This window comes from Scyliorhinus canicula, chromosome 2 (assembly GCF_902713615.1).
Source record: "Scyliorhinus canicula chromosome 2, sScyCan1.1, whole genome shotgun sequence".
Taxonomy (NCBI): domain Eukaryota; kingdom Metazoa; phylum Chordata; class Chondrichthyes; order Carcharhiniformes; family Scyliorhinidae; genus Scyliorhinus; species Scyliorhinus canicula.
Genome location: NC_052147.1, coordinates 216694866 through 216719587, shown reverse-complemented (window position 1 = coordinate 216719587; position 24722 = coordinate 216694866).

Genomic DNA, 24722 nt, shown 5'->3' with positions numbered 1-24722 from the left:
GCCAATGGAGGTAGATACCTGTGAGAGGGACTACCACAACGGATTCCAGCTACCAGATAGCCGCTCTGAGGAAAGGGCCAAAGGAAAACCCCAGAACTGCCCCCAAGTCTGCTAGGACTAACTGGACACAGTGGGAAGTACTGGCTGAGGCTCCCCCAACAGAGAAGGACCGTTTCTGGCACCAGACAGAGTGGGGTAACAGCTACAGAAACCCTAGAAGGATGTGGCAAAAGAGGAATAGCAGGTGGGGACGCAGGAAAGTACACAACCTGGACGCCCCATCCTCCTCCGAAGGGGAACAATTATATAATATTGCGATGAAGAAAGCTGAACCTATTAAGATTACCCCACGGGTGAACGGTCGGCCGACAATAATGGAAATAGACACGGGGGCGGCCGTATCAGTAATGGGAGTGGCAGCATTTTTAAAAAATCAAAGATGGACTCCAGCCACTAACCCTAACAAAAACATTGATGAAACTTAAAACCTACACGGGGGCATGACTCATGTACATGTAGAATATGAGAAACAATTGCTCAGATTACTGTTGATGATAGTAGAGGGCTCCGGACCGAGCTTAATTGGACAGAACTGGCTGAAAGACCTAAAATTAGATTGGATGAAAATTTTCCAGCGTGGAAGCAGGCAGTTGAGTGGAGTACTCCAAAAATACCCGGAGGTCTTCCAGGAAGGTTTGGGGGAAATCATAGGCGCCAAAGCAACTTTGCACGTGGAACCAGAAGCCCATCTGAAATTCTGTAAGGCCAGGGTGGTACTTTCCGCGTTAAGGAAGCAAGTAGAGGTCGAAATAGAAAGGTTACGGCGCGACGGCATTATCAGACGAGTCTCGGAATGGGCAGCGCCGGTGGTACCAATTTTGAAGCCAGACGGCTCGATAAGTCTCTGTGGAGATTTCATACAGACGGTAAACAAATACGCACTGCTGGACAAATATCCGATCCCGAAAATAGACGACCTGTATGCCAAATTGACATGTGGGCTTTTGTTCACGAAACTGGACATGAGCCACGTCTACCTGCAGTTAAAACTGGACAAGGACTCCCAGAAGTTCGCTACGATCAACACCCTGAAGGGCCTTTTCCGTTATACTAGGCTACCTTTCGGAGTGTCATCAGCCTGCGCTATATTCCAGCGTGCAATGGAAAATATTCTGCAGGGACTACCGCAGGTGGCAATTTATTTTGACGATGTCTTAATCACGGGTAGGACAAACAGGGAACACTTAAGGAAACTGGTGGAAGTGCTCAGGCGTTTCGCAAAGGCAGGCGTACGGCTTAAAAGAGAAAAATGTGTTTTTCTGGCCCCACAAGTGACGTACCTGGGATATAAAGTAGACGAGTCGGGCTTGCACCCATTGGAAGACACAGTAAGGGCAATAAAAGAAGCCCCAGCTCCCACCACGGTTCAGGAGCTACGATCATTTCTAGGGTTGGTAACCTATTATGGCAAATTTATTGAAAATAGGGCGTCCATCCTAGAACCCCTCCACCAGCTACTAAAATAGGGGCAAGAATGGAAATGGTCCACCCGCCAAAACCGAGCATTTAGGGACATTAAGGAACAGCTGTCATCCGAAAATACCCTAGAGCATTATGACCCAAGGAAGGAGTTGGTGGTCACTTGTGACGCATCCCCTTCTGGGGTAGGAGCCGTCTTAGCCCATAGAGGGAGGAATGGGGAAGAACGGCCAATAGCCTATGCTTCGATGACCTTGGCGATGGCTGAAAGGAAGTACACCCAAATCGAGAAAGAAGGACTGACAGTGATATTTGCAGTAAAGAAATTTCACCAGTATCTGTACGGGCGGAAATTCACCATAGTGACGGACCAGAAGCCGTTATTAGGGTTATTAAAAGAAGACAAGTCAATACCCCCGATCGCATCAGCTAGAATCCAACGCTGGGCGTTGCTACTGTTGACGTATAGATATGTTCTGGAGCACAGACCAGGAACGCAAGTAGCAAATGCAGGTGCTTTGAGCAGACTTCCCCTCCCGGACACCCCGCCGCTAATACCAAAAGTAGAGGAGGCAGTAATGACTCTAAATTTTTTGGACACCCTACCAGTGGACGCACAACATATTCGGTTGTGGACGCAAAAAGACCCAGTTTTAGCCAAGATGAAGCATTTACTGCTAACAGGGGAACTAGAAAGACCAGGGGAGCCCCAGATGCACCCATACTAGAGCAGAAGGGACCAAATAACCGTTGAAGATGGTATCCTATTATGGGGAGCCCGGGTAATAGTCCCAGCTGAGGGCCGTCAGGCAATCTTAACCGAGTTACATCACGGACACTCAGGGGTGTCCAAAATGAAGATGCTAGCTCAAAGCTACGTTTGGTGGCCAGGATTGGACACAGACATAGCAGCCTTGGTATGTCGGTGCCAGGAGTGCCAACAGGGGAAAAGAGTGCCACCAGCTGCGCCATTGCACCTGTGGGAATGGCCAGGCAGACCGTGGACCCGCCTGCATATTGACCACGCCGGCCCTTTCATGGGCTGAATGTTTTTGGTGATAGTGGACGCCCACTCCAAATGGTTGGACGTCCACCGGGTAAACACGGCAAGCACAGCATCGAAAATCAAAAATCTCAGGGCCTCGTTTGCAACACATGGACTTCCGGAGGTATTGCTGTCGGACAACGGAACGGCATTCACAAATGGGGAATTTGGAAAATTCCGAAAAGAAAACGGGGTCCGCCACATCAAAACGGCCCCTTACCATCCAGCGTCCAACAGCCTGGCAGAGAGAGCGGTCCAGACACTAAAAGCGGGACTCGGAAGCAGCCAGCAGCGTCAATGGACACAAAGCGCTCTCGCTGGCTGTTTGATTACAGGACCACACCGCATTCCACAACGGGCATACCGCCAGCTGAACTCTTAATGGGAAGGCGGCTGCGAATGAGGCTGAGTCTCCTTTTCCAAAATTTAACGGGGAAAGCGGAGAAACCACAGGAGGCCCAACGCAGGGGGCATGATAATAGTCGGCAGCAGAGATATTTCCAGGTGGGGGCACCGGTTTGGGTCAAGAATTATGGGAATGGACCAACGTGGGTCAAAGGCATGGTAGAGTCCCAAACAGGGCCCATATCCTATGAAGTTTCGATAGGAGATAAGGAGCTGAAGAAAGACCTAGACCAAATAAGGGCAGCAGAACCACACCTGGAGGCAGGCGAAGCAGGACCGCCTCAAGCTGGGATAGCCAAGACGGAAAAGATACCCACACCCCAGCCACGAGCAATTTCTCCAGATCCAGTCATCAGAGTCGGAGATGGACACGTTCGACGAGGCCGCCGCGACACCTCTCCCCGAGGAGGAGGAAGAACGACTTCCAAGGAGGTCGTCAAGAAAAAGACTGGCACCTATAAGGTACACCCCGCCCACTTCGGAGAACGACCCGGCGGACGACACAGAGGTGTCAGACTCGGACATGAGGAGCAGGAAGAAGCTCCGAAGAATGCCAGTTGGCAGAAATTCCTCGGACCTTGGGGGGGAGGGGTGTAATGACCTCCAATTAGCATTATTGGTTGGCCAATTGGAGTATGAGCTCCCTCAATGATAGCTCATTGAGGGGGCCAATATAAGCACCTGTGTAGGCTTTGTGATCCAGTCTTAAGTTGACTGGAATGCTAGTAGCACTGTTGGAGCTGCTCTTGTATATAGTTATTGCCAATAAATATTGGTGTGGTGATGGGACTCCTGCCACCTGTGGATTATTACAGCTACCGTGCCGCTTGAAGATTGCTTGAAGACACACTTCTCTAGTTGGATCTGTCCACGTAATTTTTCCCATGCAGTAGAGTCCTAATGACAGGCTCTTAATGTCTTTGTATCGGAGTTTGGGATGTACTGTGCTGTGATCCAATGCACAGCTGACAGTATGATACTAAGTTTTGTCTGTGGGAATCTTTCATGTGTACTATATGATGTACATGCTCTGAATACCAGGTTTGCAGCGCTTTGCAAGAACTTTGGTTTGGAGATTTTGTCCTGCCACATGATGCCTGGCATGCATATAATGGCTTTCTGTAACTTCTGTAGGTTGTCCATGCTGTAGACCTAGAGAAGTTATATGAGAACAACTACCTGGTAGACTTTGATCTTTCTTTTGAGACAAACTCTACTCTATGTTTCTCTTAAGCTTGTGGGTGAACTTGCTGAATGCTGAGCTTGCTTTTGCCAGGTGATTTCCTCACCCAACATGTTGTTGTTGTGGAAGATACCCCCCCCCCCCCAATGATAGCAGAACTCCTGAATTGAGTTGTGGGGACTATTATTAATTGTGATGAAGAGGGCTTGGAATTTATATAGGGCAGGTTGGTACAAAATCTACCTTTTTCCAACAAATTGTAAGTTGTGGCATTCAGAGGCTTGGGCAAAGTGGTTACCACACAGCTGGATGTCCTCTGTGGCATGTGCTCTACAGGCTCAGTTATCAGCAAATAAGTGTTTACTAAGAATCTGCTCTGTGATCATTGCGCTGGCCTTGTGCCTCTCCAGTTTGAAGAGGCTGCATCATATGGTCCAAATTGAATGCATTGCTCCTACATTGAGATTTTTGAGTGCATACAAGAGATGGTTGAAAAGTAGACAGCAACAGAACTGGAACCATTATTTAACCTTGCTTGCTGCCATTGTTGAATGGAAAGACATCTGATGAGGCACCATTCTGCATGACACTGACCCTCATGCCATGATGAGATAAATGGATTACACTCATGATCATTTTCACAAGTTAGACATAATGGTACAGCACCTTCGACAAGCATTCATAGATTCCTGTGTTGAAGGCCTTGGTCAGGTCAATGAGTTCCGTGTGATGTCCTTGTTCTGTTTGCGGGACGTTTTTGGAAAAGATCAGACTGATCACTCCATGTCGAGCATGAAAGCCGCACTGGGTCTATCCGGAATCACAATGTGTAAAGTGCGTGACAATCCTGTTCAGAATAACGTTGACAAGAAATTTCCTACCATGGAGAAAAGTAAAATATCACACTGATTATCACAGATGGATTTTTATAGACGTCCAGAAACAGTTGAGTTACGGAGGCATCATTATAATCTTGGGAGACAAAGTCCTGGTTTCAATGAAGTAGAAAAGGCTAGTGAATTTCTTAAACATGTGAGATCCTGCGTACTTGAATACTTCAGGTGGAATGCCATTGGATCCTGAAGACCTACCCACACAGTTGTTTTATACCCTTGGTGATTCTGACTTTAAAAAATAGATCAAGGAAAAGCATGTCTAGAACATGATGCTGTGGAAATGATTAAATGGCATTACAACACACTATGGATTCTTGGTCCAAGAGATTGGTAAAGTTCTCTGCCCAATGAAAGAAATGTTCATGTCTGTTGTTAAGAACTAATTGGCAGCTGCTGAGAGGATGGGTGTTGTACACTTGGGTTTCATAGTTTCATAGAATTTACAGTGCAGAAGGAGGCCATTCAGCCCATCAAATCTGCACCAACCCTGAGAAAGAGCTCCCTACTTAAGACCACACCTCCACCCTGTACCCGTAACCCAGTAACCCCACTTAACCTTTTTAGACACTAAGGGGCAATTTTAGCATGGCAAATTAACCTAATCTGCACATCTTTGGGCTGTGGGAGGAAACCCGTGCACCCAAAGGAAACCCATGCAGACATGGGGAGAAAGTGCAAACTCCATAGTCACCCGAAGCCGGAATTGAACGCGGGACCTTGGAGCTGTGAGACAGCAGTGCTAACCACGGTGCCATCCTGCCAACCAGTTTTGGGACCATAGACAGATCAGAGACCTTTAAGGAAAATATTTAGGCCATACTTATTGACAGCTTCCTGAAGCTCTGCAGCCTTGATCAACCATCATTGTATCTTCACCTCTCTTAGTTTAGCCTACAGCATGTGTTTCGTTTGATGAGATCTGCTTTTATTGCTGGTGATTTTTTGTCAGTGAGGTAGGATCTGTTAGTATTGGGCATATCATCTAGTAGCTTGACTATATTGTGATGACCCATGTTCTTTGGGAAGCATGTATTTCCTTTTTGTGCTATGTACCTTTAAGACAAAAGTGGGCTGGGAGTATTTTGAAAGAGAGTTAATTGGTTTGCTAATAATGACCTCATTAGGTTGCAAAAAAAACTTTCTCATATGACCTGGGGTTGCCACGGATACGAAGAGCTTAGCAGAAAATGTCAAATCGGAAATTAATTGAGGTGGGCTTGGGTCAGCCTGTTTTTGCTTACTGTTTGGCTGTTCGGAACACTGAGAGTTTGAATGAAGAAGAGACCATCAATGTTCCCTCTGAATAAATAGTTTTTTGTTTGTCATTCATCGAGCAAATCCTGGTATTGAAACAGGTCCCTGAGAATAGAGCAGGGACTGTGTCACTGTGTGTTATACAATTTGAATGAGCATAAAGTGGAAGACAGAGAGGACAAGGGATTATGAATTGGACAAGACCCATTGCTGTTTGTCTCAGTGTAGCCAGAACCCACCAGACTATTTAACTGGATGGGTGAAGGGGATTCTGTGCTTCCAGTGTTGAAAGCATTTTCATATGACCTGGGCAGCACAAATCTGCCCATCAGAAGTTTAAATTTTCTGGGCTAATGCCGCGCATGTGCAATATTCACAAAGGAAAACATGAGTAATATACCCATTGGTAACCAAAGTACAATCAATTCGATAAGTTAGCTGAAGCCCTAGAACTGTTAAAAAGACACAAACAAATAACTTTCTAGGGATGTACAGTGTTTATCCCAGAGAGCTTCAAAGTGACGAGGGAGATTTGTGAAATGCTAACAATTATGAACGATACTGAAAAGATAGATTTCAGTAGGTTTGAAACAGGGAAAGTGTGCCCGTTTCCAAAACAGGGTATAAAACAGACACAAGCAACTGCAGACTCATTAATCTCACTTCCCTTCAATATAGAACATACCTCAGTTTAGATAACAAAGTCTCATTCAAAATTTTGTATAATACTGAAATGTTTCCAACAAAATATGTTGTTGTAACACTGTATTCTTTAATAATTCATTTTGGTTTTGTCTCTTTACCAGTTAAGTCTTTGACATTGATGCTGAAAGACTTCACTATTTAAAACCCTTTCTTTCCTACATTGCTAATATTGGACAAATATCGGCATACAAAATTATTTTTTGTTGTTCAAGTCCTGCCTTTCAATGGCATTTCTGAAGGGATGTGTTTTCTGTGCTACAGCCACAGGTTTTCAATTTGTTGTATTTCTCTCCCCGCCCACCCCCGACCAACTCTACTACCCTACCGCTGCCCTCCTCCTCCCTCCCCTCCCCCCACCCACCAATTTGCCCGCCTTTGAATTTAACACCAAAAGCTTCAGTCGGGTTCAAAGTATTGAACTCATTTCAAAGTGTTTGAAATTTTACGTTATTAACAAAGCAATTTCTCAGGTTTTCAGCAATTTATTTTGAACCACATAACTTACACAGACAAAGCCTCAAAACCCAATGCAGCCAGAATGTCATAAAGGAGTGAAAGGAACTGACAGGCTGCTCCTTTTGTCTTGCTTGTTTGTTTTAAAATAACACTACACAACCTGGCTTTGACAGACTTATTCTTCCACTTTCATTTTTACTACAAGACACCCTGAAACTGAAGTGTGCCTCAAGAAATTACCAACACACTGAGTATGCATTGTCCTTGATGCAAGATTCTTTATCCTGTCAGATTAGGACTCATGATATGACAGGGAGGGAAGCCTTCTCTTTATATGCCAGCTAGGAGAACAAAAGCTGTCACTGATGGTGTAATGTGCTATGTATTATCACTCTGACTGATCCAAAAGGCCCAGAGACTGTCATCTTTTTAGACTGTACAAGTCAACACAAATAAAACCGAGGAGGCAAATAATAATGCCCAAGATAGATCCAGGCTCATTTTCCACAGTGCTTCTTATTCATACCTTGGAAATGACATGATGTGAAAAACGAGCCTGTGTCTAGTTCAGTGCCCATTAGTGTGCGAGCACATTATCTTCCACTTTTCATACTGAATCTTGCTATACACTGTGTGTCAGCTGTTCCTATGCAGTTGCTCAGCTTTTACAGGCATTTGACCATCATCTTTCAAACAAAAGCAGATAATGTCCTGATATAATTTGTGAATGTTCTTACTTCGTGTTTGGTGGATAGATGCCATCAGCAGTCATCCTGGTGCACAGGAGTCAAAAGTTCTGTTTCCTTGGCATATGTTCACAGTTAAAGAAACTTACAACTGAATCCAGATTTCTGTCTTGTGCAGTGCTGTGAAATCCTTGCTCATTATTCCAGAAGGGGTCAAGAAAATAGCAAACATATGATAAACAGATAGATCCACTGCCCTGTCAGCAATCAGCATCATCACTTTGTCCGCATTCCATAAAATAAACATTTTTTTTTGCCTGCTGATGTGGGAAAATCAATTAATTTCTCATATCACTCCTGCAGCACTGCACTATTTTGGCCAGGGTCGGTGACTCAGGCTGCTAAGATTTGCCTTTCAACAGCTCTATCTGATACAAAAGCTGACAGAGCTCAAGCAGAACATTTCCTGCCTTCAGAAAGAATCTAAAATAAAATAATGTTCAGGGAATGAGACAGTACCTCGAGAGGTTTTAACACTGTCAGTAACACTGCCATTTTTCCTACACAAATCCCTGTAACTGTCCTTTATAACCTTTAATTCACAGCCCCAAAATATCTCTCAATTACCTCTTGGGCAGAATTATGCATATTTTAAAATTCTCTCAGGGATAAAACACTAAAAGCTGGGGTGTTCTGGTTCAATGGTTTAAATTACTATGTACTTAATTAAACAATGTAAAGCATTGCAACCATGCCCTAAAATTCCAAGTGCTTTCATGTGCTTCAGCATCGTGGCGCAAAATCCTGAGGATGAACTCAAAATTAAACTTTTGACCGAGATACGTACGAATTTCAATGTAAACTTTTGCACAAAAATTAGTCATCTTTATTTTGCAGTCCCTGATATTGACTGTGTGTGAGGATTATAACGGCTATTCTGAGAATTTGCTGACTGGGTAATGGAGCTCTGAACTTTGCATCACAGAAGACAATTTTTTACTTTCTGTGACATTTAATTATTGGTAAGAGATGGCAGCCAGGGTAACAAAACTAAAAGCAACATGTTAAATTAGCAATCTAAACATTCCAATTCTGAAGAAAGGTCATTGACCTGAAAAAATAACTCTATTTCTCTCTCCACGGATGCTGCCCAGACCTGCTGAGTATTTGGTGCATTTTCAGTCCACATGCTTATTTTAAAATCTTTTCACACTAAACCATTTTCCATAGATGCGAATGTAAGATTGCCGTTTGACCAAATTGTGGAGTCAGTGTAGACGTGGACATCTCTCTCAAGTGATACAAATGCAGTGTGGGGAAAAACTCACCTTCATTCTTATGAATGAGGTTTTTTTTGGAACAGAAGAGGCTGAAGTGAGATTTAATTGAGGTGTATAAAATTGCGAGGGGCTGAAATAGAGTGGATAGGGAGTATCTATTTCTGTCTGCAGAGAGGTCAAGAGTCAATGGCGTGGACTTAAAAGGAATTGGGGGAGGGGTAAAGAGGAGGAGTACATTTCTCACCCAGAGGGAGGTGGGGACCTGGAACTCACTGCCTGACAGAATGGCAAAGGCAGAAACCTTCACTATATTTAAAAGGCTCTTGGTTATCCATGAGAAGCACTACAGGGTTACAGACTGTCATCACTTCAGAGAGTCGTGAACACAGCCCAGTCCATCACACAAACCTGCCTCCCATGCATTGACTCCATCTACACCTCCCACTGCCTGGGGAAAGCGGGCAGCATAATCAAAGACCCCTCCCGCCCGGCCTACTCACTCTTCCAACTTCTTCCATCGGGCAGGAGATACAAAAGTCTGAGAACACACACAAATAGATTCAAAAACAGCTTCATCCCCACTTTTAGCAGCCTCCTAAACGACCCCTTTCTGGATTGACCTCATTACATGACACCCCTGCATGCTTCACCCGATACCGGTGTTATGTAGTTACATTGTGTACCTTGTGCTGCCCTATTATGTATTTTCTTTTCATTTCTTTTCATGTACTTAATGATCTGTTGAGCTGCTCGCAGAAAACTACTTTTCACTGTACCTCGGTACACGTGACAATAAACAAAATCCGAACTCACACGAGGACCATGGAGAAACCATTGTAGATCTCTCTGTGGGATCTGTGGAGTGCGGGCTTCCCAGGTAGGGGGCAGTGACCACCCAGCTGGAATTCATTAGACTTACATATAAAGCCGGCCCAAGCAGGGCCCAGAGCTGTTGGCTGTCCCAACAGGGACTGGATTGGGGGAGTTATTGCCGTGGGCAGAGTATTGTACAAAGTTCAATGAATCCTTGTTGCTGTACCGCTGGCTTCCTCAAGCCTGTGCACATTTTTCCTGTTCAGATAAAGCCTCCATCACACTCTCAGGCAGGGAGTGAAAGTTATGGGGGCCAGGCAGGAGTTCAGGCCACAATCATATCAGCTATGATATTAGTGAATGGAGGATCAAGTTCAATTGGCAAAATGGGGTATTCCTGGTCCTATTTCTTACGTTCTTATGCTTCTATTGATCCGGTCAAACCCGTCAGTATGTCCCAGCAAGGGTTTACATATTGTGGTGGTGTACTGTGCTCTGCACAACCTGGTATTCCAGCAGAGAGGGGGTTTGAACAATTAGGATACTGTGAACCATTATGGCTCCTCTGATGATGAAGTTACGAAGAAAGATGCTGATCAGGCGAGAAACCACAAGGACTGTAGGCCTGGGACATGCACAAGCAAGGCTCACAAATTGCGAATGCAGAAACTTTTCAGATGATCTTTAAAGAGAGGTCCATGCAAGCCAATAGAGGCCTTCTGTAGTCCTGTTGCCATTTGCTTTGTTTCCCTCACATTTACCTGCACCCAGGAAGGTATAAGTGAAATATGTTGACTTTACACGGCATGGTCCTCCCCATCACATCCTTTGATGTAGTCAGGGTACTGGTGAGGGCCCAGAAGCCGGGATGAAATGGAAGGATTCCTCCTGGCTTTTCAAAATTCATCATTGTTGGCTATCCTTCGATTTGGGAATGTTATCTACTCAGGCTCATGAGATTCGTGTCTGCATTACAGGTTATAATGTGACTGAACAGGTCGATTCTCACCCCACAGATTGTTGGGCCCATGGGGCAGGATGTCCCATGCGATAGTGGGATCCAGAGCGTAGGATTTGCTTCCTTTTCTTTCTTCTTCTACTACTACTGTGCCTCACCATTAAGACATTGTGATTCAAAGCGTGATGCAGCTTGATGGACAAGTTCTTGCCATTTTGAACGATTTAAAGCCAGCTCCACCAAGTCATTAATGTCAATGCTGCCGTGCTTCAAGGAGACTAACAGAGTGTCTTTGAAGCATTTTCTTGTTCTCCCTTGAGGGTTGGCCATTTGAGAGTTCAAAACACAAGACTTGGTGGAGAAGTTACTTTTTAGCCATCCAGTCATAGAGCTCAGTGCATCGCTATTGATTTTGCAGGGGTTTTGCCTGAATGCTTGTGGAGCTTGCTTCATGAAGGACACTTGCATTTGTTCAACAGTACTCGCATTGAATTCAAAAGATGCAGTCATCACATTGCTGATGAAATTCCTCCAGGACTTATAAGTGTTGATGCACAGTCCAGATCTCACTGCAGCACGTGATGTGTGGTGACAACAACTGCTCTGTTTACTAGAATGGTTCCAGGGAAGAAAAACTTTAGTTATGAGGATAGATTGGAGAGCCTAGGACTGTTCTCCTTGCAGAGAAGAAGGCTAAGAGGAGATTTTATAGAGATGTGCAAAATCATCAAGGGACTGGACAGAGTAGATAGGGAGAAACCATTCCCGCTCGCAAAAAGGATGGCATAGATTTGCAAAAGAAGCAAATGTTATGTGAGAAGATAATTCTTCACACGAGTGGTTTGGGTCTGGAATGCATTGTCTGGAAGTGTGGTGGAGGCAGGCTCAATCGAGTTATTCAAGTGGTTATCAAATATTATTTAAATAGAAACAATGTGCAGGGGACAATGGGGGAAAAGGCAGGGGAATGGCACTAAGTCATTTTGCTCATTTGGAGAAGCAGTGCAGACACGGTGAGACAAATGGCCTCCTTCTGTGCAATAACAATTCTATGATTTTGTACCTAGGACTTCTGTTGACTCACAGAGGTCTTTGTTGTTAAAAACTAGCTGCCATAATTTGAGGAAGGCTGAGTTGGTGCATTTGATCCAGTGTTGGATCTCCTCACCTATGACAGCCTTTTGAGAGGTGATGGGCAAGATATGTAAAATGCTCAATATATCCCAGACTCTCTCCTTTAGCATATAAGCATACAATTTCAGGGCAGCACAAGTGGATAGCACTGTGGCTTGACAGCGCCAGGGTCCCAGGTTCAATTCCCCGCTGGGTCACTGTCTGTGTGGAGCCTGCACGTTCTCCCCGTGTGTGCGTGGGTTTCCTTTGGGTGCTCCAGTTTCCTCCCAAAGACGTGCAGGTTAGGTTGATTGGCCATGATAAATTGCCCTGAGTGGCCAAAAAAAGGTTAGGAGGGGTAATTGTGTTATGGGGTTACGGGGTTAGGGTGGAAGTGAGGGCTTAAGTGGGTTGGTGCAGACCCGATGGGCCGAATGGCCTCCTCCTGCACTGTATGTTCTATGTTCTATATTGAAAGGTGGAACATTTGGCTAACCAGCTGTGAGTTGATATATGAGTTTTGTTTTGGAAACATTGAAGAGAGGGCTGAATTCCTTATAATATTTAAGTGATTTGGAGTTGCTTGCTGGTGCAGAATGGGCAATAACATTGCCATCATTGCAATCTTGCACATTAACTGGAAAACAAAAAGATTGAAAGGCAACATTAATTAATAAAGTTAAAAACCACCAACCCCAAGTACAACTCTTCTTAAATTTCTTATGTGCGTTGGTACGTGATGCTTTACTTGCCCTGTCATCTGAGGTGGAGGCAGCCAGCTGACATTCCGACCCAATAGTTTTCAATCATTCTGGTATCACCCAGCTTATTGAGAACTTCCTCCACAGAGCCATCTCTGCCATTTCAGCTATGTGCTGCACTGGTAGCACCGACAGAGAGGCCGAGGAACTGTTGCTCATGGCAGGAAAGCCCTGAGAGAAGCCCTCAGCAGTAAAGGAACGATGATATATTTCCAAGTCGGGCTGGTGAGTGACTTGGAGGGGAACGTCCAGGCGGTGGGGTTCCCAGATATCTGCTGCTTTTCTCCTTCTCAGTGATAGTGGTCATGAGTTGGGAAGATTCTGCCGAAGGAACCTATGCCTTGTGTGGAGCTCCTTGTGATCAATGGTGGACACACAAATACTATGCCATCTGTTATAAACCCCATGAGGGTAACAGGAAAACATTGCTAATCTCCCTGTACGACCCGTGGAGTATGTGCGTCGTAGATAGGGGGCGGAAGCCACTCAGCTGGAGCTCGTTACAGACTTACATAAAAGCCGGGTCAAAGCAGGGCCTGGTGTGATTTGTTCTCCCAGCGAGGATTCATGTGGGAGCAAGTTACTGCCTTGAGCCGAATATTGAGGCGGCACAGTGGCTAGCACTGTTGTCTCACAGTGGCAGGTAACTGGGTTCAAATCCGGCCTTAGGTGACTGTGTGAAGTTTGCATATTCTCCTCGTGTCCGCGTAGGTTTCCTCTGGGGGCTCCGGTTTCCTCCCACAGTCCAAAGATGTGCAGGTTAGGTGGATTGGCCGTGATAAATTGCCCCTTCACATCCAAAGATCGGATGTGGTTGCTGGGTTGGGGCGGGGGAATGGGCCTAGGTGGGGTGCTCTTTCAGAGGGTCGGTGCAGGCTCGGTGGACCGGGTGGCCTCCATCTGCATTGTGGGAATTCTACTCTATTCTATATAGATAAATAAATCTCTGTTCTACTACCGCTGGCTTCCTCAAGTTACTAAACAGGCAACAAGAACAAAAGGAAACTCCGGACTCGCTCGTGGAACCACCTAGCTGCTCGTGCAATTACTATCCTGGAATGTGCAGACATAACAGTTCAGGATGCTACTATTCGGCAAATGAGAAGCCTTTGATACAAGCTTGGAAAACTGGAGCCAGTATACTGAGCACATTATGTATTTCTTCCAGGCTAACGGGAATTTGGGGGAAGACTGTCAAAATATCTTCCTTCTGACTTCCTGTGGGGTTCCAACTTTTTGGATCATAGAAGTCTAACTTATCCGATTGCACCTTACTACCTGACACCAAATCGTTTGATAAGTTAATTGCTTTGGTTGCTGAACATTATGATCCTAAGCCTTCGTGATCATACAATGTTTTAGGTTTAATACAGCGATGTGGTCTCCAGGTGAATCAGTCACTGATTTCTTGAGCCGCCTAAGGCGCCGTGCTGAGCACTGCAAGTTTGGACCGTCCCTCTCCGAAATGTTGAGGCTTGTGTGTGGCATAAACAACACAGTCATTGAGGCCAAGTTGTTGGCGAGGCTCACCTTGGATTTGAAACGAGTCCCGCAAGCACGCGGAGTAAGGAGTGCAGGAGCTGTAGGGGTCCATGGTTTATGGTGTTCATAGTTTGGCCCGCCCTCTATTTCAAATTCCCACTGCATCAAGGGGTCATGCCAGTCTGGCCAGATCACCTCTGAAAAATTATCCCCAGAGGTAATGCTGTAGCTGTGTCAGGCTTTCAGACGTTACAGCTGACTGGCGGGATACCTCATGCACAGATGAAGGGGAGAGCCGGCCACATTGCCAAATGTGTGGTCGGAGGACTCGTGATGGCCAGAACTGCCAACTCCAGGGCAGAGAATGTCATCCACGGCAGCCGCTGAGAGTACTGCGAATAAGAGCTTTGCAAGTGGGCCTTCCTGGATGAGGAGGACTGTTTAATGCAGCCAAACTGAATCATGGTCCTGAAGGTAGCACCGATCTAGATCACGTGACAAGTCAATGGTCGCCTCGTGGTGATCAAAATGGACACTGGAGCTGCCATCTCCATCGGGACCATTGGATATTTTGGCAACTCCGTGCAGGGGCCATGCCAATGAAAATGAGTGACACCAAAGCGAGGTTGGCAACCTGTACCGGCCAGCCTTTGAACATCATGGGGACCACCGTGACTCTGGTAACGCACGGGCAGCTGTTGACCCATCTTCTCTTGATTGTGGTACAGGGATCAGGGCCCAATTTTCTGGGGCATGACTGGCTGCGAGTCCTCTATTTCAACTGGCAATAGAATTTTGGATGGGCACCGGGAATCTGTGAGACGTACTGGGCGTGTATGCCTCATGAGACAAAGGAGCAGAATTAGGCCACTCCACCCATTGAGTCCGTTCCGCCATTCAATCATGACTGATAATTTTCTCATCCACATTCTTCTGCCTTCTCTCCATAACCCCTGATCCCCTCATTAATCAAGAACCTATCTATCTCTGTCTTAAAAATACTCAGTGATTTGGCCACCACAGCCTTCTGCGGTCCTTCTCATCTCTGTTCAAAAGGATTGTCCCTTTAGTCTGAGATTGTGTCCTCTACTTCAGTGTTTCCGACAAATGGACACATCCTCTCCACGTCCACTTGATCCAGGCCTCGCAGTATCCTGTAAGTTTCAATAAGAATCCCCCTCATCCTTCTAAACTTGAACGAGTACAGACCCAGGGTCCTCAACCGTTCCTGATACGACAAGCTCTTCATTCAGGGATCATTCTTGTGAACCTTCTCTGGTTTTGGCTTCCAAGGCCAGCACATCCTTCCTCAGATATGGGGCCCAAAGCTGCTCACAATACTCCAAATGGAGTCTGATCAGAGCCTTATATAGCCTTAGAAGTACATACATGGCCTTGTATTCTAGCCCTCTCGACATGAATGCTAACATTACATTTGCCCCCCTAACCCCGACTGAACCTGCATGTTAACCTTAAGAGAATCGTGAACAAGAACTCCCAAGTCCCTTTGTGCTTCTGATTTCCTTAGCATTTCTCCATTTAGAAAAGAGTCAATGCCTCCATTTCTCCTTCCAAAGTGCATAGCCTCACACTTTTCCTAATTGAATTCCATCTGCCACTTCTTTGCCCACTCTCCTAGCCTGTCCTTCTGCAGACCGCTTGCTTCCTCAATATTACCTGTCCTTCTACAGACCTTTGTATCATCTGCAAACTTAGCAACAGTGCCTTCAGTTCCTTCTTCCAGATCATTAATGTATATTGTGAAAAGTTGTGGTCCCAGCACCGACCCCTGAGGCACACCACTAGTCACCAGCTGCCATCCTGAAAAATACCTCTTTATCTCCATTCTCTGCCTTCTACCAGTCAACCAATCCTCTACCCATGCCAGGATCTTACCCTTAACACCATGGGCTCTTAACTTATTTAACAGTCTCCTATGCGGCACCTTATCAAAGGCCTTCTGGAAATCTAAATAAATCACATCCACTGGTTCTCCTTTGTCTAACTACCTTGTTCCTTCCTCAAAAACTTGGCATGTAGTCCATCCGGTTCAGGTGATTTATCCACCTTCAGACATTTCAGTTTCCCCAGAACCTTCTCTTTAGTGATGGTCATTGCACTCACCTCTGCCCCCTGATTCTCCTGGAGCCCTGGCATCCCACTGGTATCTTCCACCGTGAAGACTGATGCAAAGTTACTATTCAGTTCCTCTGACATTTGTTTGTTTCCTATTACTACTTCTCCAGCCATATTTTCCAGTGGTCCAATGTCTATATTTGCCTTTCTTACCTTTTATATATTGAAACAAATATCTTCCTGTCTTCCTTTACATTACTAGCTAGCTTGCACTCATATTTCATCTTCTCCCCCTTTACTGCGTTTTTAGTTGTCCTCTGCTCGCTTTTAAAGGCTTCCTAATCCTCTGGCTTCCCACTAATCCTCGCCACTTTGCATGCTTTTTCTTTTGCTCTTATTCTGCCCTTGACTTCCCTCATCAGCCATGGATGCCTTGTCCTTCCCTCAGCATGTTTCTTCCTCCTTGGGATGAATTTCTGTTCAGCCTCCCGAATATCCCCCAAAAACGCTTGCCATTGCTGTTCCACTGTCTTCCCTGCCAGACTCCTTCTCCAATCAACTCTGGACAGCTCCTCCCTCATGTCTTTGTAGTTACCCTTGTTTACTTGTAATACCGTGACACCTGATTGCAGCTTCTCCCTCTCATACTGCAGGGTAAGTTCTATCATATTGTGGTCACTGGTCCCTCAGGGTTCCTTCACCTTAAGTTCCCTCACCAAGTCTGCCTCATTACACATTGCCAAATCCAGAATTGCCTGTTCCGTAGTAGGCTCTGTCACAAGCTGCTCCAAAAAGCCATCTCAAAGTGTTCCAGGAGGATCTGGGCAGGATAAAGGGGGCTAAGGCCCATATCTTGGTGGATCCTGATGCTCAACCCAGGTATTTCAGTGTGAGGCCTGTTCTTAATGCATTGCTTGCCAAAGTTGAAACAGAGCTTCGGCGTCTGTATGATCTGGGGGTCATGCACCCTGTATAATTTGCGAATGGGCTGCATCCGTGGTGTCAGGAATGAAGCCAGGCAAATATGTCCAACTCTGCAGGGTTTTAAGCTCACGGCAAACAGAACTTCATGCCTCGACCGGTACCTGATGCCTCGAGTGGAGGATTTACATGCAAAACTGGCTGGAGGATGTTTTTTAATGAAGCTTGACATGAGTCATGTTTATTGACAGGTTGGATTGGATTTGGATTGGATTTGGATTTGGGTTTGTTGTCACGTGTACTGAGGTACAGTGAAAAGTATTGTTCTATGTACAGTCCAGACAGATCGTTCCATACAAGAAAAAACATAGGACATGCGATCGATACACAATGTGAATACATAGATACAGACATCGGGTGAGGCATACAGGAGTGTTGTCCTACTCAGTAGAGAAGATGTGGGAAGAGATCAGTTCAGTTCATAAGAGGGTCATTCAGGCGACTGGTAACAGCAGGAAGAAGCTGTTTTTGAATCTGTTGGTGCGTGTTATAAGACTTTTGTATCTCCTGCCCGATGGAAGACGTTGGAAGAGAGAATAACCCGGGTGGGAGGGGTCTTTGAATATGCTGCCCACTTTCCCAAGACAATGGGAGGTGTAGACAGAGTCAACGGATGGCAGGCGTGTTTGCGTGATTAACTGGGCTGTGTTCAAGACTCCCTGTAGTTTCTTTCGGTATTGGGCCGAGCAGTTGCCCTCCCAGGCAATGATGCAGCCAGATAGGATGCTTTCTATGGTGCATCTGTTAAAATTGGTAAGTGTCAGTGTAGACATGCTGAATTTCCTTAGTCTCCTGAGGAAGTATAGGCTTCATTGGTTGTGGCGTCAATGCCGGTGGACCAGGACAGATGGTTGGTGATGTGCACACCTAGGAATTTGAAGCTGTCAACCATCTCCACGTCGGCACCATTGATGCAGACAGGGTTGTGTACGTTGGAGCTAGATCCTGAGTCCAGGAAATTTGTGACCATAAACACACATAGGGAGTTATTTAAATACACCCACGTCCCATTTGGGGTTTCATCAGGCTCTGCGATTTTCCAGTGGGTAATGGAGAATATTTTGTCGGGCCTGCCGAAGGTGGCTGTTGATCTGGATGACGTGCTCATCACGGGCACCACGGAGAAGGAGAAAATGGATAACCTACAGGAAGCACTCCAGCCGTTTTCCCAAGTAGGCACCTGGTTAAAGAGGAGCAAGTGTTTTTTCTGTGCTAGACTGAAGACCTATTTAGGTTGCAGAGTGGACAGGGATAGTCTGCAACTGGTGGAGGATAAGGTTCAGCCCATAAAAGGGGCCCAAAACCCCAAAGAATGCCACTGAACCCCAGTCATTCCTAGGCCTGGTAAATTGCTGTGCAAACCTGGCCAAGTTATTGGCTCTACTCCATATATTGTTTTAAAAAAAATATATTTTGTTCCAAAGTCAAGCAATGTTAGGTTACCAAAACCACCCACAACCACACTAGTTATACATAGTTTGTAACATTTTCCCTAACCCCCCTCCCACTCTATCCCCCCATACACAAACAGATCCTTGAACATGGAATGGAACAGATGCCACCACACGTAAAACCCTTCCTCCGACCCTCTTAGGGCGAAATTGATCTTTTCCAGGCTCAGAAATTCATGTAGCTCCCCCACCCCTGGCGGCGTTGCCAATCATCAGTTCAGCAAAATCGTTCGCCGAGTAATCAGGGAGGCAAAGGCCACCACATCGACCCCCTTCCCCTCCTGTAGCTCCGACACCTCCGAAACATTAAAAACACCAAGAGAGTCTTGAACACAGCTTTCCAAAACCTCTCCAGTTTCACACACCCCAGAACATATGGGTGTGATTTGCCCGCTCCCGCCCACACTTCTCACAAGGATCTTCTACCCCAGGGAAACCCACCTCATCCGAGTCCATGGCTGTGTACCCTGTGGACCACCTTGAATTGAATGAGGCTCACCTTCGCACACAGAGAAGTTGAATTAACCAGGCTCAATATCTTACTCTATATCACACACCTCAGCTCAGTCCCCAGCTCTTCCTCCCACCTGCCTTTAAACCTTTCTGCTAATGCCATCTCTGGTGGCATGGTAGCACAGTGACTAGCACTGCTGCTTCAGACCGCCAGGGACCCGGATTCGTTTCCCGGTTTGGGTCACTGTCTGTGTGGAGTCTGCACGTTCTCTCTGTGTCTGCATGGGTTTTCTCCCACATGTCCCAAAAGATATCCTTGTTAGGTGAATTGGACATTCTGATTTCTCCTTTTGTGTACCCAAACAGGTGCCGGAATGTGGGGACTAGGGGCTAATTCATCAAATTCAGCAACGCCAGCCAGCCACCTCTGCCCCCCTCCCCCACCTTGCCCCCTCTCCAAAAACATGGGGTCTTCCCAGCCCACACAAACCCCGAAATTATTCCAGTCACCCTCCTGAAAAAGACTTGAAAACAACGATGTACCCGAACAGGCGCTGGACTGTGGCGAGCAGGCTTTTTTCACAGTAACTTCATTGTAGTGTTAATGTAAGCCTACTTGTGACACGAATAAAGATTATTGTTATTATCCTTCTTTCCCAACTACCTACAAACTTCTCTGATATACCCTTCCCTCCAAACGTCCGGAGCTACCAGCTTTTCCAGTAACGTATAGTCCGATAGTTGGGGGAAAGCGGGCAGCTCCTTCCGCACTGAGTCCCACACCTGCAGCTATCTGAGCTCACTCTGCTTTGGTAACTCAAATTACTCCTGAAGTTTCACTAAATCTATAAACTGTTCCTCTAGAAATAAGCCCCTTTCTCACTCTACCCCTGTCCACTGCCACCTTTCATACATCGCGTCCATCCGTCCGGGCACAAACCAATGATTCCTGCACAGCGGGAGCAATACTGACGTTCATCCCAACTAAAAGTGCTTCTGTAGCTGATTCCGGCGTGGCGTTGGATTCTCTGGTCTGCCAGCCAAATGTTACTAGGTGGTGTGCCCTCGCCGGAGGCGGGATTCTCCATTCCCGCCACCTGCCAATGGGATTTCCTATCGTGGCCACCCCTCGGCACCGGGAAATCTACAGGCGTGGGTGCGCTGATGGCACAATGGAGAATCCCGCCAATAGAGAAACCCGCACCAGGGGCGAGATTCTCAGTTTCCCGATGGCGATTTCATAATCGGCAGTCGGGCGGCGAATCCATCTTTATGATGGAATCAAGGGTGGCACCTATTTTACGCAGGTTTTCGATGCTCCGCCCTCTGAAGCAGCGTCATCATGGAATGCACTGCACGCCATTGGGACGGCCTCAGGACCCCACCTGAAGGCCAAACCCCGATGCTCCACCTCCGATGGGCCGGGTTCATGACCGCACAATTGATGCGTCGTCCCAGCCGTGTGGGAACCCGGCGTGGCGGCTGCAGACTGTGTCCTGCGCTCCTACAGTCGGGCGGGAGATGAGCTGCTGGACGTGGGGGCTTCGGCGAGGGCTGGGGGGACTGGTGGAGTGTGGCCAGGGGGTGTCTAGAGAGTCACTATCTGGCAGGTGGGGTCCGTGCACGGCCGGCGCTATGTTGTACGGCGCAACCGCTGCAGCTCATCGCTGTGCGCATGCGCTGCCACGGACCCAGCAATTCTCCAGCCATTTATTTCATGGAGGCAGGCTGCTGGTCCCTAACTGGTCACAGCATTGGTGAGGGGGCAGCGCCAATTTTCTCCACATAAAATGCCATGGTTCTTCTGCACTAAGCCTCAGAATCAGAGAATCTGGCCCCAGATCTTTATCGATGACGCAACCATCAGGCTATTAGTGTTTTTCCCTGGGGCAAACGGGAGTGGGGCCATTACCATAGCCCTTAAACCTGACCCCTTGCAGGAGTCCTCCTCCACCTGCACCTATTTCAAGCCCCTCTTCGCACCATTGTCTCACCTTCTCCACATTAGCTGCCCGGTAATAGAGCAGCAGATTTGGTATGCTAAATCCCCCACCCTCACTTGCCTCTTCCCCGCCCCGTCAAATCTGCCTCTTCCTCTTCGAAAGGGCCCGACTGAAAGGGCCTGCCAAACAAACACGAAGACCAGTCCATCCACCCTCTGGAAAAAGGTCGTAGGGAGAAAAATTGGGAGATAAACAAGAACCTTAATACGTTCATCTTTACAGCCTGGACTCTCCCTACCAACGACAATAGCAAAGCATCCCATCTCTTCAAATCCTCCTTAACCCCTTCCACCAGTCCCATTAAGTTCCACCTGTGCATCATTACTCAATCATATACAACCTGAAAGCCCAAATACCGGAACCTAACCTTAGCAACACTAAATGGCAAAGCCGCAAGGTTTGTACAAATCATTCACCGGGAAGACCTCACTCTTTCCCACATTCGATTTGCACCCAGAGAAGGTACCAAAGCAAGCCCATTATTCTTCCCATGTTCTCCAATGGCTCTGCCACATATCGCAGAAGGTCTTTGGCATAAAACGACCCTATGGTCCGTGCTTGAGGAAAAAGAAAAAGAGAGAGAGGAAAGAGAAAAAGAGAGGAAAGGGAAAAAGTGAGCAAGGAAAGGGAAAAAGAGAGAAAGTTGAACTTCAGAAAATGGCCATGAAACATGACAGTCAGTTAGAATTGGCGGAGGAAAAGGGAAATGTACTGTTTGAAGATAGTGATGAGGATAAAGAGAAAGAGCGTCATAGCCGAAAACTTGGTGGGGATCTATTTAAATATGTCCAAGCATTGCCAAGGTTTGATGAGAAGGAGGTAGAAGCCTTTTTCATTTCATTTGAGAAGGTGGCTAAACAAATGAAATGGCCACACGACATGTGGGTATTACTGATTCAAACAAAGCTGGTAGGTAGGGCGAGTGAAGTGTTTGCATCACTATCAGAGAAGGTATCTGGGACGTATGAGGAGGTGGTAAAATCCATCTCGGCTGAATATGAACTAGTGCCATGAAGCCGACAGACAAAGGTTGAGAAATTTAAGGAGAGAATCTGGTCAAACATACATGCAGTTTGAAAGGATCAAACAGAGTAATTTTGATAGGTGGATAAGGGCTTTGAAATAGACCGAACGTATGAAGCTCTCAGAGAAAATATACTTTTGGAGGAGTTTAAAAATTCAATTCCTGATGTCGTGAGAACTCATGAACGAGGTCATGTAAAGTCACAGGCCGGGATTCTCCGGTATCCGACGGGCGGGCTGCACCGGCGCCGAGGAGTGGCTTGAACCACTCCGGCATCGGGCCGCCTGGAAGGTGCAGAATACTCCGCACCTTCGGGGGCTGGGCAGGCGCCGGCAGGGTTGGCACCGCGCCAACCGGCGCCGAAGGGTCTCCGCCGGCTGGCGCAAGTTGGTGCATGCGCGGAACATCAGGAGGATCCAGCGTGATCCCAGCGCATGCACAGAGTTTTTCTCCGCGCCGGCCAGGGCAGAGCCTTACAGCGGCCAGCACGGAGGGAAGGAGTGCTTCAATGGCACAAGCCTGCCTGCAGATTGGTGGGCCCTAATTGAGGGCCAGGCCTGCATAGGGCCCACATGACTGGGACGAGGATGAGTAGGGTTTTTGGGGGCGAGGGCAGGTGTGCTAGGTGCTCGGGGAGCCCAGCGAACCACGCCCATATGTTTTGGGCGTGCCCAGCGTTGGGGGAGTTTTGGAAGGGGGTAGCAAGGACGGTGTCGAGGGTGGTGGGGTCCAGGGTCGAGCCAGGCTGGGGACTCACAATTTTTGGGGTGGCAGTGGAGCCGGGAGTGCAGGAGGCAATAGAGGCCGGTGTTCTGGCCTTTGCGTCCCTAGTAGCCCGGCGGAGGATCTTGCTCCAATGGAAGGATGCGAGGCCCCCAAGCGTGGAGGCCTGGATCAATGATATGGCGGGGTTCATTAAATTGGAGAGGGTGAAATTTGCCCTGAGAGGATCGGTACAAGGGTTTTTTAGGCGGTGGCAGCCTTTCTTGGACTTTCTGGCGGAACGGTAGGGAAATAGGCCGACAGCAGCAGGAACCCGGGGGGGGGGGGGGGGGGGGGGGGGGGGGGAGGGAGGGAGGAGGGGGGGGTTTGGATTGGGGGGAGGGAGAACTGTGTACATGGGTATGTGGGATGTGGCGGGTGCTATCTCTTTCCCTTTTGTTGTTTGGGTGATCTGTTGTTTTTTTTTCTTTCTTTTTCCTTTTGTTTGAAGTTGCTCTTGAAGTTGGGGGGGTATTGTTCTTGGGGTGTTACCGCGGTTGTTTGTTAATAGAGTCAAGATGTTTATATTTTGTAAAAATTTCAATAAAAAATTATTTTAAAAAAAAAGATCTGTAGAGAGACATGTAGTATTGAGGAAGCAAGGGGGCTGCAGAAAGATTTGGATCGGCTAGGGGAACAAAGAACAAAGAAAATTACAGCACAGGAACAGGCCCTTCGGCCCTCCCAGCCTGCGCTGATCCAGATCCTTTATCTAAACCTGTCTCCTATTTTCCAAGGATCTACTTCCCTCTGTTCCCGCCTGTTCATGTACCCGTCTAGATGCCCCTTAAATGATGCTATCGTGCCCGCCTCTACCACCTCCGCTGGCAAAGTGTTCCAGGCACCCACCACCCTCTGCGTAAAACACTTTCCACGCAAATCTCCCTTAAACTTTCCCCCTCTCACCTTGAAATCGTGACCCCTTGTAATTGACACACCCACTCTTGGAAAAAGCTTGTTGCTATTCACCCTGTCCATGCCTCTCATAATTTTGTAGACCTAAAGGAGAGTGGGCAACGAAGTGGCAGATGAAGTACAATGTGGAAAAATGTGAGGTTATGCACTTTGGAAGGAGGAATTAATGCATAGACTTCTTTCTAAATGGGGAAATGCTGAGGACATCAGAAGCACAAAGGGACTTGTGAGCCCTTGTTCAAGATTCTCTTAAAGTTAACGTGCAGGTTCAGGATTCAGGTAGGAAGGGAAATGCAATGTTAGCATTCATGTCGTTCCTTTAAAACAGAGATGAGGAGGAGTTTCTTCAGCCAGATGACGGTGAATCTGTGAAACTCTTTGCCGCAGAAGACTATGGAGGCCAAATCATTGAGTTTCTTTAAGACACAGATAGATAGGTTCTTGATTAATAAGGGGATCAGGAGTTATGGGGAGAAGGCAAGAGAATGGGGGTGACAAAAATATCAGCCATGATTGAATAGCGGAGCAGACTTGATGGGCC